Source organism: Dermacentor andersoni, chromosome 5, assembly GCF_023375885.2.
Source record: "Dermacentor andersoni chromosome 5, qqDerAnde1_hic_scaffold, whole genome shotgun sequence".
In the NCBI taxonomy this organism is placed as follows: domain Eukaryota; kingdom Metazoa; phylum Arthropoda; class Arachnida; order Ixodida; family Ixodidae; genus Dermacentor; species Dermacentor andersoni.
This window is the reverse complement of record NC_092818.1, coordinates 28,700,731-28,717,654: the sequence shown is the minus strand read 5'-3', so window position 1 is coordinate 28,717,654 and position 16,924 is coordinate 28,700,731. Positions and strand designations below refer to the sequence as shown.

Here is a 16,924-nt window from a genome sequence, read left to right as displayed (position 1 = left end):
TTCCGAAGAGATTTCGCAGCTTCTGCTTGCAGGTCTCCCAGTCCCAGAGTGCTGTTTCGTGGTGTTCAAACCACACACGAACTGTTCCCGTCAAATACAGAAAATTACATTCGCCACCATCACGGTAGCCGAATCTTTGACTTGGTTAGCTTGCCTCGTAGAATAATGGAGGACCGGTAGATAACACTCACATGGAAAACCAGGACGACCTATCTGGCGGGGCCTGTGCGGCGAAACGTACTTACACAGCATAAAGAGTGTAAACGTGAAGCTCGTGCAGAAGCCATATTGAATAAAGTAGGGGTGACAAGAACTCTGCGGTCTTTGTCGATGCGGCGTCGTACGGGAAAAAGGGAATGTTTGCGTTGTCGCTTATAGACGGGTGGCGGGTGCTTCCCTCCTCCACCTCGGTATGGACAGCCACCCCGGGCATAGCCCAGCGAATCACGGTTGCGCTGGCCTTGTGTGGCGAAGAACGTGTCTACATTTACACCGATGCGACAGACGCAATCAGAGCTTTCGAATCGTGTAACCTCGCTCCAAAGGCAGCCTCTACTCGAGAGTAGGGGGCTTGCCACCGTTCTTATTATATCACGTCTCGAGGGCTTCCGAAAGCTCGACGATCTGGTCCACGAAGCTGGTCTGGTCCGATCTCAACGATCTGGTCCTTCGGAAGCTCCGAAGTTCCGAAGGGGCAGGAAGTAACTCAGCAGAACGATGTACTTGTCACATTTCATGAAACTACTAAACATTACCAACTTGGCAGTAGAGTTTATCTCCTTCACCGGAAGCTCAGTATAGGTCCTGTTAGCTGCTCTTAGAATAATGAAGATGGGACCTATCCCGTCACGGGCCTTCCTCACAATATATTGTATTGTTTGCAAAGCCGGTACCTAAATGTATTCGAACAATGCGTACGCATTACGCGCAAGTTTCTTTGATCTTATTAAGCTTTACCTAGATAGCTGCAGATCTATCAGTACCACGGACAAGTTTTATGATTCTTGTAAGATGTGCAATGCTCTAAAACGCGTGCTTTAATAACGGAGAGCAAAAACCGAAGTTGACCGAAGCACTGAACATTTCTTGCACTAAACAGATAACCTTCCGTATTTATTTACCTGGTATAAGGAAGTAACATTGTTTATTTCACAGACTACACGAGGAAATACCAGTATGTTCCCCTCGTGCTAAGCAGGAGAATAGCATGAAAATTGCTATTCAGTAACTGCGCAACTTCTGAAACCTTTCAAAGCCTTTTTAAACTTTCAAAATATTCGCCCCACTATTAGACTCAACATTCTGCACTTTGCTCCCGAGTGTTAATTCGGTAGTGCCTGTAGTTTTTAAAAGGAGACTGGGAAACATTGTGTTTAACGGTCCTATAACGCTTTCGAGCTCGTGCTTATGAATGTTTTATGAACAGTGCTGAATGGACGCGTTTGAAGCTTTGCCTGCACATTCGTCTTAAAGCTAACTTTAGTTGCGCAAATGTACATTCACTCTGCCATTCAGTTTCTCTATTTTAAAAGCGCACCTTTAACGCACCCGCTCCTGGATTCGAACGTTGGCGTCGTAACCGTGCAAATGAGCCGGGCGAAGAATGAAACAGCGAACGCGGAGGGCAGAGGGGGCTGAAAGACGGCGAAAGCGAAGCGAGCGCGAGGAAGAACGAGGATGAGGAAGTTGCAGCGGGTCCATGGGGCAGAAAGCGCAGGAGGAAAGCGGAAAATAAAGAGTGGCCATTACCTCACGCCCATAAAAGTCTCTCTCAAATTCGTTTGCCTCAGCACATGGCAAAAGCAAATCCCTTGTTTGTAGCTGCTTGTAGGGTGTTGCGTCAGGCAGCAGCTGTGGCGGCAAGTTCGTCCCATCGGTCGTCGTTTGTTGCTGCTGCTGCAGTTTCTGCATTTCCTGCAATGGCATTGTTCTACTTGCTCGTAGCGACAGGCTTTGGCCAACTTTATCTTTCGAGGATGTGAAGAAAACATGCTTATTTCCACTTGCAATACAAGGGAAAAGAACCAGAAGGCAGTTACGTGGCCGTCTTATATAGCTATACAGTTCCACTAATCAGTGGCATCACAGACACACACACACACAAGTACGTGCGCTCTATCAAAGATACACAATTCAAGACTTCAGTGACGTCCGAGTGCCACTACTGGTTCTATCTAAGAGGTGATGACACAACACTCCCTTCCCCCCCTGAAGTGTTCTTAGCAGCGGTCAGGCGGTCGTCTTTGCCTGGTGCTGCGTCGAAGCTCCTGTTGGAAGATGGCGATGCGCCACCGCTGGGCTCCTCGCCTGCAGACAATGGGTCCGCAGGGGTGGCCTGTTCGTCGGTAGCTACTGCCTTCTCACCTACTTGATCGCTGTCAGGCGTCTTTTGCTCACCTTCGTCGTTTACAGGGTGTGCACCTAGAGAGCTGCGAGAGACAATGTCGTGGCTACATGCTGGCGGTTCGGTGTTTGGAGACGGTGCCTGAACCGTCTCTCGCGCTTTGCTATCGTTGACAGGATGTGCAGCTTGAGACGTGCGAGACACAATGTCTTGGCTACATGCTGGCGTGTTTGGAGATGGTGCATGAACCGATTGCGGGAAGCAGTCCTGAAATGTTCGCGGTCGCAGATTATCAACATGAACGTACCGCTCTTCGTTCCCTATCCCGACCACATAAGTGCTTGAACTCAGGTTTATTTACCTCGCCGCTCAACCACTCCCCTTCCCCGGGTCGTAGACCCTGCACAAGGACGCCTTCTCCTTCCTCGAAGTCCCTCCACGCACCTCGTCGCAGATTTGCCGACTGATTTGTTCGCTTAAGTTTTTCTTTCATCCTTTGCTGGATATCCAGATGGAGAAGGCTCAACCTTGTCCTAGGTTTCCACGATATGAATAGCTGGGCTGGTGTGTCTTCAGTGACCCCTGTTGGAGTGTTGCTATAATTGAATAGGAACTGGTCGATCCGGTGCTGGAGAGACTTCATCTGCCCATTTCTTTGTTCGTCCATGACCTGCTTAATAAGATTTTTGTTAAAGTCTGTACACAACGTTCCGCGCTGCCATTCGATGCTGGATGAAAAGGAGGCGATTTAGTGTGCCGAATTCCATCCCGTCTCATGAATGTCTCGAAAAGTGCTCATGTAAACTGCGGGCCATTGTCTGTGACCACTTCTTCCGGTAACCCGTACGCGGCAAATACTGTGCGCAGCTTCTCTATTGTCTTTTCACTACTAGTTGACTTCATGACAAACACTTCAACCAACTTTGAATAGGAGTCAACTAGGACCACAAACCAATGTTGGTCACGATGAGCAAAATCTAAGTGCACACGCTTCCACCGGCGCCTAGACACTCCCCATGACATTACAAGAACTTTGGGTGCCGCATTTTGGGTCAACTGGCATGTGACGCATTTTTTCACTGTTTGTTCAACGTCTTGCGTAAGGCGGGGCCACCACACGTGGCCTCTAGACAGCATTTTCATACGTGCCATTCCTGGATGGCCTTCATGCAACAACGATAGCACTTTTCCGCGAAGAGACATTGGCACTATCACTCGATTTCCCCACGTCACGCATTCTCTGTCAAATGAAAGCTCACTTCGTCGCACAAAATATGGCGCCAAAGCGTCATCAGACACTTTTGAAGGCCAGCCGACCTCCGTGTAAAAGAACACCTTTGATAACAGCTTGTCTTTGCTTGTTTCTCCTCTAATGTCTTCTGCCGAGAGTGGGATCTCGTCCAGCGTAGAAAAACATATGTATACGTCACACACGTCATCTGTGCACCCGCCAGCTGTGTTCGGAAGCGGCAGGCGTGAACGTGCGTCAACGTTGCCGATATCCCGCGATGTGCGATAAACCCATTTGTAGTCATAAGCAGCAATCTGTAAGGCCCAACGCTGCACGCGTGCCGCCGACATAGCAGGAATTGGCTTACCGTGTCCTAATAGCCCCACTAAGGGTTGATGGTCGGAGTAGATCCCAAATTTCCGCCCGAAAAGGTACTTGTGAAACTTCTTTAGCCCGTGCATGACAGCCAGGGCTTCTTTTTCGACATGGGCGTACGCCTGCTCCGTATTAGTCAGAGTCTTAGACGCAAAAGCGATTGGTCTTTCTTCAGATCCTTCCTTGTGAAAAAGGACTGCGCCTAAACCATACGAAGACGCGTCGCAAACCAACCCTAGCTCCTTGGAAAGGTCATAGTAGGCGAGTACGGAGGCACTGAGCAGCCAGCCCTTGGATTCCTTGAAGGTTTTTTCTGCGGAAGCCGTCCATTTCCACTTAACATTCTCAGCTAGCAAGTCATATAATGGTTTAAGCTGTGCTGACATGTTCGGCACGAATTTCCCATAGAAATTTAACAAGCATAAGTAGGCGCGTAGCTCGTTCTTGTTTTTTTTGGCGTTGGTGCTACCTTGATAGCGCGCACCTTGTCTTCTGAAGGACGGATTCCTCTGTCATCAATCACGTGACCCAAATAGGTCACCGCATTCACAAAAAACTTGCATTTCTCCTTCCGCAATTTCACACCCCGTTCCCTGAACCGTGTCAGCACAGCTTCGACCTTATTGTAGCATTCTTCCGTTGTTTCTCCTGCTATTAACACATCATTAAGATAACATGAAGCTCTGTCTAAACCCTTTAACATGTCATCCATCATTGCTTGGAAAACAGACGCAGCACGTGTTATTCCGTACGGCATACGAGTGTATCGAAAAAGGCCTAGGTGGGTTCCACTAGTGAATGAGATTCCTGTGCTACGGCATCCCTGAGTGCTAATAGCACAGGTCGATGCTTACATAAAACAGGTGTACTGCTGTCTTCTAGCACAAAGTTCACCGATGTGTCACCTATCAGTCCTAGAGCCGGCTCAAACACTTCCGAAAATTCTTCGATGACAGCGGCTGATTTATCAAGACCGATATTACACACGCTCGTCCAATCCAGCTTCAAAGCTTTCAAAGCCAATTACGTCCCAACAACAAAGTGTCACACATTTGTGGTGTTTGGACTACAATTAAAGGCAAGGTCGCTGTTTGACCATTGTGCTCTACGCGCACAGTCAACTTGCCTGTAATTGCCGGCGGGACACCTCCGTACGTTTTTAGCCGTAAACTCCAACTTTCTATAGGTAAATCAGACCAATATTGCCGGTACATCTTTTCTGGTACGATAGACACAGATGCTCCTCCGTCAACTTGCATTATCACATTCCTACCTGCAATCCTAACTTTCACAATGTAGCTACCGTCATTACTGTTACATGAAAAAATATGGCTCAGCAAAATATCGTCCTCACCACTTATACTGTCCGAGTCACACGAGCCTTCTAAACCAGTGCTCTCTTCAAGGGTGTGTACCGAACGTGGTGTCGTTCTGCAGACCCTTGCCAGGTGTCCCACGTTTTTGCAGGCCCGGCATCGATATTTGCGAAAGGGGCAGGCTGCGGCGGTGTGCGTTGATCCGCAACGGAAACAGTCAGTTGATTCGACTTGCCGCTCCGTGTTCTTGCTCGCTGCCCGTCTTGCCCATGCAGAGGCCTTGGGTTTTCTTTGTTGGGGTTGCTGGACCAAGTTCACCTCGCTGAGGTCTTTAGGATGATTCTTCCTTGTTTCGGTGCGAGCGAGTTCCCCCCCTTTTGGCAAGGTCATAAGAAGCGTGGAACGTCTGGGTACTCTTCTTCAGGAGCTCAGCTTGTGCTGTTTCGTTTCTCAGACCGGCCACGAACCGATCCCGCAAAGCGTCATCCAGGAATTGCCCGAACTCACAGGATGCAGCCAAACTTTTCAGTTCTAATGCTAACGTAGCAACTGGTTCGTTTTCCTGCTGCGACCTACGGTTGAACCGGAACCTTTCCGCTATCACCAAGGGCGTCGGTGAATAGTGCCCTTTGAGAGCCCTGACCAGTTCGTCGTATGTTTTCACTTTGGGCTTCACTGGGGCCAACAAATTCTTCAACGTGCGGTAAGTCTGTTTTCCAAAGGCCGTCGCAAAAGCGGATACCTTCAAGTCGTCGCTGACCTCGGTGGCACGGATGTAGTGTTCAAAGCGTTCCACATAAGATTCGAAGTCTTCGTCTCCCTCCTCCATGAACGGCTCGAAGCGGCCGAAGGAAGCCATGCTGTGGTAGTCCGCCTAGACGCCCGCTGTTCCCAAACTGCTGGAGCCGCAATCAGCGCTTCAGCCGTGGCCTGGTTATCATCCGCTATGAGAACACCATCTTCGACACCACTGTTGTCTTCAAGCACGCAGCAGCCTACTTGCAAGAACACATGTTTATTGCCACTTGCAATACAACGGAAAAGAACCACAAGGCCCTTACGTGGCCGTCTTATATAGCTATACAGTGCCACTAATCAGTGACATCACAGACACACACACACAAGCACGTGCGTTCTATCTAATATACACGATTCAAGACTTCAGTGACGTCAGAGTGCCACTACAGGTTTTATCTAAGAGGTGATGACACAACAATGGCCATCCCAGATTATTTGGAGTGGGCCCTGGCAACTTCGTCTCAAACTAAGCCTGTTCGCCACCATGTTTACACAGATTATCATGCTGCCCATCAGGCATGTGCTCATGTTATTTACACAGGTCCCGTACTGCAGAAGGTGCGGCACCAAGCACGCCTGCTCCGCGACTGTGGTCACGATGTTACCATTCACTGGGTCCCTGCGCAATGCGGTATCCCCGGAAACGAGAAGGCTCATAGACTGGCGCGCGCTCATCTCTCTACCGCGCTAGCCTGAGCCTCCGATAATCCTTATCCTCTCCTAGCTACCACACCTGAGGTAGCAGACCTAATGGCAGACAAGCATGCGACCAAACAACGACGTGCCGCCTACCTCGCAGCAGTGGGCAATCCACTCTCTATACCGTCACTTCCACCGCAGGTATTCACACGGCGAGAGTCAGTCTTGCTTCGGAGAATCCAGACAAGCACCCTCCTTATTCCTCACTTGTTGAACCGTTTCCACAAGGCGGGCACGCCACCACCCGTAAGTGGGTTCTGTTCCATGAGCACATGTCTTGCGGATCTAAACCACCTTTGTTGGGAGTGCCCCCTCTACATCCCACCAACGCTTCGAGCCCTGGCCACCATACAGCGGGGACCCTCGCCTTCTTCTCTCCGGACGTCGGCTTGATCGGATACCACGTCTCCGGACCATGCCATCGAGCTCTGGCGAGCACTGCTGCTGTTCCTTCAGGCCCCTGCAGCACCACCCGTCGGCGATCGGCTCTGCTGCGACAGCCACAAGCGTCATGCGGTCCCCACATAGCTGCCTCCAGGACGTTCATTAATAAAACAGTGGCAGGCTTACCCTTCCCCTTTTGCAATAATACCCTTCCTCTTTCCACCGCAGCGTCTTCAGCGCATTTTAATGTGGAATAAACGTGGTTTCATCCATTCATTCGCTTTGTCCGCTTGAGTACAGAACGGCCAACCCGCTTGTATACCCCGTCGACGGCATCGCGCCGATGGTGAACGGGTGACAAGCAGTGACAATTATATTTTTTCGTAAAAAAGCAACCTTCAAAACATGATAATTTCCTATATTTTAAAAATTTAATAATTCAAATGAATATACCGGAAAAAAATCGTGCTAAATGAAATGTTAAGGAGTATGACGTGCTCCACACTTGCGCCTGCTTTAGCTAAATCAAGGGTCACGAACGCAGCATACTGGTGACTGTGTCGAGGAAGCTTAATGCATCGCTTTAAATCGACACTAACCCTGGCATGATACAAGATGTGGACGTGCTCAGCAAGGTGCGCCGCAGTGACCACAGGATGGTAAGAACTCGAATTAGCCTAGACCTGAGGAAGGAACGGAAGAAACTGGTACATAAGAAGCCGATCGATGAGTTAGCGGTAAGAGCGAAAATAGAGGAATTCCAGATCAAGCTACAAAACAGGTATTCGGCTTTAACTCAGGAAGAGGACCTTAGTGTTGAAGCAATGAGCCGCTTACACCGACATCCGACAAGTGCCGCCGTCGACGGGATGTTGTTCCCGTTCGCCGTCTGAAACAATTCTATGACCCACTCGTCTCGGCTCATGATGGGAGTCAGCCCGGAGGTAGCGTCTGCTGAGCCCGAACAGACGCTACCATCCGAACTGTTCAGTACACCCCATTACGCTGGTTTTGTTTATTAAGTGTCCTTCTTGTTTTTATCTGTCCTGTTTGGTTTGAAGTATCGGGACGATGCTTATTGAGAGCGCGGCATTGACACGCGTACTTGTTTGAGTTTTCCGGGTGACCGCGTTTCATCGTCTAACAGATGTTATTGCACAGCGCAGGACACGCCTGCATGTATCGGAAGTTTCTCGAATGTTATCCATGGTTATTTTTACTGCTTGCTCTCACCGAAACTTGTGTGATCTGATTTCATGTTTGTGCGACGCGAATGCTGTAGAACTGTATGGTAGACGCGCCGGCCCCAGCGAATAACCTGGAACCTTCGCCGACTCATGCATAAAAGCCTAGGCGCTTGATCCCCAGATCAGATTTTCGACAATCGCCGACTGTGTTCGTCGCGTTCGTAGAGCTTTGAGTGCAGCCTGTTTTTTGGGCACAGGTTCGTCTGATAAAGTCAGTTTCGTCATTCACAGTTTTCTTGCTGTGCCCGGGACCATCACTATCACGTGACATTATTCCGTGATGTGTCGCGACAACGAAGGTAGCAAGGCGTCAAAAAGCAAAGTGTGATGGCGACCACACAAGAAGCAGAAATTAAAAAAAAACGGTGGTATTCCGACTTGACGAATTGTATTCGAATGTCACTTAGGGCTAAGTGCTTTCGCACTCACCGTGGCCTCCTCAAATGAACGTAGACAACATCTCTGTAGGGCGCGAGTTAGCCGTTGAGTCACTCCGTTCATTTGTAGGTGATATTCAGTTTCGAGCTTCTGTTCGGTGGAGCATGAACGAAGTACGTCTGACAACTTCGGACCGGATCTAGCGGCCACGATCTTTCAACAGCTGCTTTGGCATGCCATGGTGAAGAATGACGTCCTGAAGTGAAAAGTGTGCGACACCTGTAGCACAATTGGTGGGCAGGGCACTTATATATAGCATAGCGGGTCGCATAGTCTGTTGCAACGGCCATTCATTTGTTCCCTGATATCTATGTAGGGAAGGGGACAAGAAGAAGTCCGTGCCGACATGGTAGAAAGGCTCCGTGAGAACATTGATTGGATGAAGGTGCCCAGCAGGCTACGCGCATGGCCTCGTTCGACGCTGGCAGGTGTCGGAAGGCGCAGCGTAACGTCGCACAGAGCGGTAAATGCCTGGCTAGAAGGAGCAATCTAGAACTCCGTCGTAAGTGCGGGAGGTGCATAGGTGTCGGGCAGTGGGTGCGTCGTGGAGTTTAAAAAGAGCAGTAGAACGGAGATGATGAGGGACAACTAGCAGCAAAACTGGTCTATTAGAGCTGATGTTGCGTCGATAAAGAATGTTATGAAAGTCAGACTTTGTGGTTGAGCGGTCAGATTGTGCTGAAGTGAAAAGCTCAAGGATCTACCGGAAAGAGTCCTCGTTTCGCTGCTCAGTAACTATGTCGCGAAATCTATAAATGGCCGGGAAGCAAGTGTGGGTATCCCGGCCACGGTGGCCGCATTTCGATGGGGGCGAAATGCTAAAACACCCGTGTACTTAGATTTAGGTGCCTATTGAGGAACCCCAGGTGGTCGAACTTTCCGGAGTCCTCCGCTGCGATGCGTCTCATAATCAGAAAGTGGTTTCGGCACGTAAAACCCCATAATCTAATTTAATTAGGTGTGGGCGTCCTGTTCGTCGTTGTAAGAAATATGGATGTGATGACGAGACAAACAGTCGGCGTCTAGATGTAAACGGCCGGACTTGTACATCAAAACGAAAGAATACTCCTGAACTCCGAGTGCCCAGCTACAAAGGTAACTAGTCGCGCCTTCTATTGACGATAGCCATCAGAGTGCATGGGGATGTGTGATGACAGAAAATGGACGGCCAAACAATTACGAGCCAAACAAAGCCGAGCGACGCACTCGCACTCAGAGACAGAAAAGTTGAGCTCTGAAGTTCACAAGAGGCGACTGGCGTAGGTAATGACCAGCTCGACTCCATTTTGCTGTGGCGCGCGGACGGTACCTATGCCATGGCCACTGGCGTCCGTGCGAACTTACGTTAGTACACATGGAAAAAAGTGGCCTACTATCGGAGGCGTTGTTAACAAGCGGATGAGGCTGCATTAGGCGACGGCTTGTTCTCGACCACGATAGAACGTTCTTCTGGAGAAGGTCCCTCAGTGGCCAGGTGAAATCCAGAGAGAGAGAGAAATTTCTTTTTAACAAGTGAGGGAAATAGGAGCATAACCCCACGAAGCTGCACACATCTTTTGCTCAGCAGGGTACAGGAAAGTTCTTGACTGCGTCTATCTTATCCGGATCAGGATCAGCACGTATACTGGTATCACTGAAAATGTGGCGAGAACTTTGACTTTGTGGTGTCGAATATGACACTTAGAAGAGTTAAGTTAAAAGCCAGCCTCGTTAGACATTTGAAGAATAGCGATCAAGCGACTGAGGTGGCCGTCAAACGTAGGGGAAAATGCTACGTCTTCGTCTAGATAACATAGGCAGGTGGACCACCTCTGGCCCCGGAATGAGAGAGTCTATCGTTCTTCCGAAAATTGCTGGAGCACTACAAAGTTTGAAAGGCATTACCTTACAATGGTAAAAGGCGTCCGGTGTAGCCAAAACGGTCTTCTCACGGTCGAGTCCGTCCACAGCAATCTGCCAATAAACGGATAAGAGGTCAATTGAAGATAAGTATTTGGAGCCGTGAAAGCAGTCCAGAGCGTCATTATTCCGCAGGGGAGGGCACACATCCTGTTTCGTGATTTTGTTCGGTTGACCATAGTCGACACAAAAATCGCTAGCTGCCATTGTCTTTCCTCCCCAAGACCACCAGTGATTCCCAAGGACTAGAAGAAGGCACAGTTAAACTTTCGGTTAGCATATTGTCTACTTCACCTTGGATAACGTGGCGTTCTGGTCAGACACGCGATAGTGACGTCGGCAGAGCGCGCCAGCATCACTCGTTTTAATCTTATGGGTCAGAATGGAAGTCTGTCCCAGTGGGAGATCCTCAAGCTCAAACATGTCGCCATTAGACACGAGGACGCCGCAGATTTTCGCAGCGTGTTCGAGAAGCAGGTCATGAGCGATCATCACCGAAACTATGCCAGGATCGGGCGCTGCGGAACCGATCGGGCAGCAGGGGGCTGCAGCCGAGGATGGAACACCCAATACCGAGATGGCAATATCGTCGATCGGAGAAGCGTTACAAGGCGACAAGCCTTCCTGGATATCTTCCGTACGTGAACCGAAGTTTATTACAGGAAGGAATACGCAATTGTCTGCAATTGTCACAATGGTGTGAGGAACGGCAACCGAGCGTGGCAGAACACGGATATTTGTCGTGAGCACATAGTCACCGTCAGGAACAGTTGTGGCGCACGTCAAAGGTATATCATGCCTGCTTGAGGTGGCAACTGTGCGAAGCCTGCAGAACATAAATCAGGTTGAGCTTATTTTTGACGACAGCGTTGATTGGGCAGCTCGATCTGGAGAAGGGCAGCACAGCAGTCAACCAGTTCTGAATGGTCCTGTAAGAAGTCGAGCCGAAGACCAGGTCATGGCAACACAAATCAAGAATAGTAAATAAAATGGACGTGTTCAGACCAGCAACACCTATTGGGGCAGTACACATGTCATAAATAATGGGAGTTGCTCCGTCGGTGACCTTTCATAACACGGGATGCAGCAGTAGTGAGAATTTTCTTCAGGCGACAACGAAGATCGTTGCGCATTACCGAGATATGGGCTCTAGTATCAAAGAGCGCTGGGACATATACTCGGTCAACTTCGTCGACTATATTGCGTCTGGGCGGCAGGGTGAGAGGCTTTGGCGGAAAATTCAGCGTCAGCAGCGGGAGCTGCATCTTTTAGTTTTCCTGAGGTACGGGCGTAGTTTGAAAAGACGGCAGCAGGCGAATGGACCTGGGTGACCTGGATGACGGGTGACAACTCTGGGGAGAACCTTACTGGTAACTGTTGCGCGAAGGTAAACGACGGCGCCATGTGTTCGTATCCGCAATGGCGTGCAAGTTCCGCTCGGCTTGCGGCTGGATATGGCGAAAACAGCCGTCTGGACGAGGGCTGTTCGAGAAAGCCAATGAGGCCCAGTGGTTGCGACAGTATCGAGCGACGTGACCAAGGTGGTGAACACTGAAGCCAATAGGTCGATCATCCGGTATTCGCCACTCTGCCATGTTGCGAGAACCTCGACGGTGCCATTAATTTTAGGTATGTACGAATGAAGGACATTCAGTCGGCTGCGAACTGGCCACCGCACTCATTGTAAGCCGACATTGGAGAGTTCTTGGCTTACAATACCTTGAACTAGGGTGACCATAAGAGCTCTTGTATCGTTGCCAGGAGGGTACATATCGCTTCCGGCTCTCGGCCCACAATCCTCCTCAGCTGCTATGAAGGCTGCAGTTGCTGCTGCGCAGGAATGTCCTGTCGGTGCTCACAACACGATGTTGCAGCCGTATTGGGAAGCCATGCAAATGACTGCTAGATACGGCGACTATTAAAGCGCTCGAAACGCTTCTACTTCGTGATAAATTCATTAATCAAAGTGCGGTTGTTTCAAATCGTTAGACTGAAGGAGTTATAGGCGATACATTTAAATCATGCGCGACTTTTTCAGACTCAGGCATTTAACCGTCGGTCCTGCAGTAGAATGCCATCACGTCTCGTACGTAGATGACGTAACCCTGGGTTGACGTTTCAATTCGTGATGTCAACTCTTTCTTCGCGATTGCCTTGCGACCCAACGCTTTTCCGAAGAGATTTCGCAGCTTCTGCTTGCAGGTCTCCCAGTCCCAGAGTACTGTTTCGTGGTGTTCAAACCACACACGAACTGTTCCCGTCAAATACAGAAAATTACATTCGCCACCATCACGGTAGCCGAATCTTTGACTTGGTTAGCTTGCCTCGTAGAATAATGGAGGACCGGTAGATAACACTCACATGGAAAACCAGGACGACCTATCTGGCGGGGCCTGTGCGGCGAAACGTACTTACACAGCATAAAGAGTGTAAACGTGAAGCTCGTGCAGAAGCCATATTGAATAAAGTAGGGGTGACAAGAACTCTGCGGTCTTTGTCGATGCGGCGTCGTACGGGAAAAAGGGAATGTTTGCGTTGTCGCTTATAGACGGGTGGCGGGTGCTTCCCTCCTCCACCTCGGTATGGACAGCCACCCCGGGCATAGCCCAGCGAATCACGGTTGCGCTGGCCTTGTGTGGCGAAGAACGTGTCTACATTTACACCGATGCGACAGACGCAATCAGAGCTTTCGAATCGTGTAACCTCGCTCCAAAGGCAGCCTCTACTCGAGAGTAGGGGGCTTGCCACCGTTCTTATTATATCACGTCTCGAGGGCTTCCGAAAGCTCGACGATCTGGTCCACGAAGCTGGTCTGGTCCGATCTCAACGATCTGGTCCTTCGGAAGCTCCGAAGTTCCGAAGGGGCAGGAAGTAACTCAGCAGAACGATGTACTTGTCACATTTCATGAAACTACTAAACATTACCAACTTGGCAGTAGAGTTTATCTCCTTCACCGGAAGCTCAGTATAGGTCCTGTTAGCTGCTCTTAGAATAATGAAGATGGGACCTATCCCGTCACGGGCCTTCCTCACAATATATTGTATTGTTTGCAAAGCCGGTACCTAAATGTATTCGAACAATGCGTACGCATTACGCGCAAGTTTCTTTGATCTTATTAAGCTTTACCTAGATAGCTGCAGATCTATCAGTACCACGGACAAGTTTTATGATTCTTGTAAGATGTGCAATGCTCTAAAACGCGTGCTTTAATAACGGAGAGCAAAAACCGAAGTTGACCGAAGCACTGAACATTTCTTGCACTAAACAGATAACCTTCCGTATTTATTTACCTGGTATAAGGAAGTAACATTGTTTATTTCACAGACTACACGAGGAAATACCAGTATGTTCCCCTCGTGCTAAGCAGGAGAATAGCATGAAAATTGCTATTCAGTAACTGCGCAACTTCTGAAACCTTTCAAAGCCTTTTTAAACTTTCAAAATATTCGCCCCACTATTAGACTCAACATTCTGCACTTTGCTCCCGAGTGTTAATTCGGTAGTGCCTGTAGTTTTTAAAAGGAGACTGGGAAACATTGTGTTTAACGGTCCTATAACGCTTTCGAGCTCGTGCTTATGAATGTTTTATGAACAGTGCTGAATGGACGCGTTTGAAGCTTTGCCTGCACATTCGTCTTAAAGCTAACTTTAGTTGCGCAAATGTACATTCACTCTGCCATTCAGTTTCTCTATTTTAAAAGCGCACCTTTAACGCACCCGCTCCTGGATTCGAACGTTGGCGTCGTAACCGTGCAAATGAGCCGGGCGAAGAATGAAACAGCGAACGCGGAGGGCAGAGGGGGCTGAAAGACGGCGAAAGCGAAGCGAGCGCGAGGAAGAACGAGGATGAGGAAGTTGCAGCGGGTCCATGGGGCAGAAAGCGCAGGAGGAAAGCGGAAAATAAAGAGTGGCCATTACCTCACGCCCATAAAAGTCTCTCTCAAATTCGTTTGCCTCAGCACATGGCAAAAGCAAATCCCTTGTTTGTAGCTGCTTGTAGGGTGTTGCGTCAGGCAGCAGCTGTGGCGGCAAGTTCGTCCCATCGGTCGTCGTTTGTTGCTGCTGCTGCAGTTTCTGCATTTCCTGCAATGGCATTGTTCTACTTGCTCGTAGCGACAGGCTTTGGCCAACTTTATCTTTCGAGGATGTGAAGAAAACATGCTTATTTCCACTTGCAATACAAGGGAAAAGAACCAGAAGGCAGTTACGTGGCCGTCTTATATAGCTATACAGTTCCACTAATCAGTGGCATCACAGACACACACACACACAAGTACGTGCGCTCTATCAAAGATACACAATTCAAGACTTCAGTGACGTCCGAGTGCCACTACTGGTTCTATCTAAGAGGTGATGACACAACACTCCCTTCCCCCCCTGAAGTGTTCTTAGCAGCGGTCAGGCGGTCGTCTTTGCCTGGTGCTGCGTCGAAGCTCCTGTTGGAAGATGGCGATGCGCCACCGCTGGGCTCCTCGCCTGCAGACAATGGGTCCGCAGGGGTGGCCTGTTCGTCGGTAGCTACTGCCTTCTCACCTACTTGATCGCTGTCAGGCGTCTTTTGCTCACCTTCGTCGTTTACAGGGTGTGCACCTAGAGAGCTGCGAGAGACAATGTCGTGGCTACATGCTGGCGGTTCGGTGTTTGGAGACGGTGCCTGAACCGTCTCTCGCGCTTTGCTATCGTTGACAGGATGTGCAGCTTGAGACGTGCGAGACACAATGTCTTGGCTACATGCTGGCGTGTTTGGAGATGGTGCATGAACCGATTGCGGGAAGCAGTCCTGAAATGTTCGCGGTCGCAGATTATCAACATGAACGTACCGCTCTTCGTTCCCTATCCCGACCACATAAGTGCTTGAACTCAGGTTTATTTACCTCGCCGCTCAACCACTCCCCTTCCCCGGGTCGTAGACCCTGCACAAGGACGCCTTCTCCTTCCTCGAAGTCCCTCCACGCACCTCGTCGCAGATTTGCCGACTGATTTGTTCGCTTAAGTTTTTCTTTCATCCTTTGCTGGATATCCAGATGGAGAAGGCTCAACCTTGTCCTAGGTTTCCACGATATGAATAGCTGGGCTGGTGTGTCTTCAGTGACCCCTGTTGGAGTGTTGCTATAATTGAATAGGAACTGGTCGATCCGGTGCTGGAGAGACTTCATCTGCCCATTTCTTTGTTCGTCCATGACCTGCTTAATAAGATTTTTGTTAAAGTCTGTACACAACGTTCCGCGCTGCCATTCGATGCTGGATGAAAAGGAGGCGATTTAGTGTGCCGAATTCCATCCCGTCTCATGAATGTCTCGAAAAGTGCTCATGTAAACTGCGGGCCATTGTCTGTGACCACTTCTTCCGGTAACCCGTACGCGGCAAATACTGTGCGCAGCTTCTCTATTGTCTTTTCACTACTAGTTGACTTCATGACAAACACTTCAACCAACTTTGAATAGGAGTCAACTAGGACCACAAACCAATGTTGGTCACGATGAGCAAAATCTAAGTGCACACGCTTCCACCGGCGCCTAGACACTCCCCATGACATTACAAGAACTTTGGGTGCCGCATTTTGGGTCAACTGGCATGTGACGCATTTTTTCACTGTTTGTTCAACGTCTTGCGTAAGGCGGGGCCACCACACGTGGCCTCTAGACAGCATTTTCATACGTGCCATTCCTGGATGGCCTTCATGCAACAACGATAGCACTTTTCCGCGAAGAGACATTGGCACTATCACTCGATTTCCCCACGTCACGCATTCTCTGTCAAATGAAAGCTCACTTCGTCGCACAAAATATGGCGCCAAAGCGTCATCAGACACTTTTGAAGGCCAGCCGACCTCCGTGTAAAAGAACACCTTTGATAACAGCTTGTCTTTGCTTGTTTCTCCTCTAATGTCTTCTGCCGAGAGTGGGATCTCGTCCAGCGTAGAAAAACATATGTATACGTCACACACGTCATCTGTGCACCCGCCAGCTGTGTTCGGAAGCGGCAGGCGTGAACGTGCGTCAACGTTGCCGATATCCCGCGATGTGCGATAAACCCATTTGTAGTCATAAGCAGCAATCTGTAAGGCCCAACGCTGCACGCGTGCCGCCGACATAGCAGGAATTGGCTTACCGTGTCCTAATAGCCCCACTAAGGGTTGATGGTCGGAGTAGATCCCAAATTTCCGCCCGAAAAGGTACTTGTGAAACTTCT

At 49.5% G+C, this 16,924-nt stretch overlaps 1 pseudogene; it reads right to left on the bottom strand.

The window, feature by feature from the left end:
- Positions 1 to 4,023: 4,023 nt before the first annotated feature.
- On the bottom strand, positions 4,024 to 6,128 carry LOC140218518 (uncharacterized; annotated as a pseudogene).
- Positions 6,129 to 16,924: the final 10,796 nt, after the last annotated feature.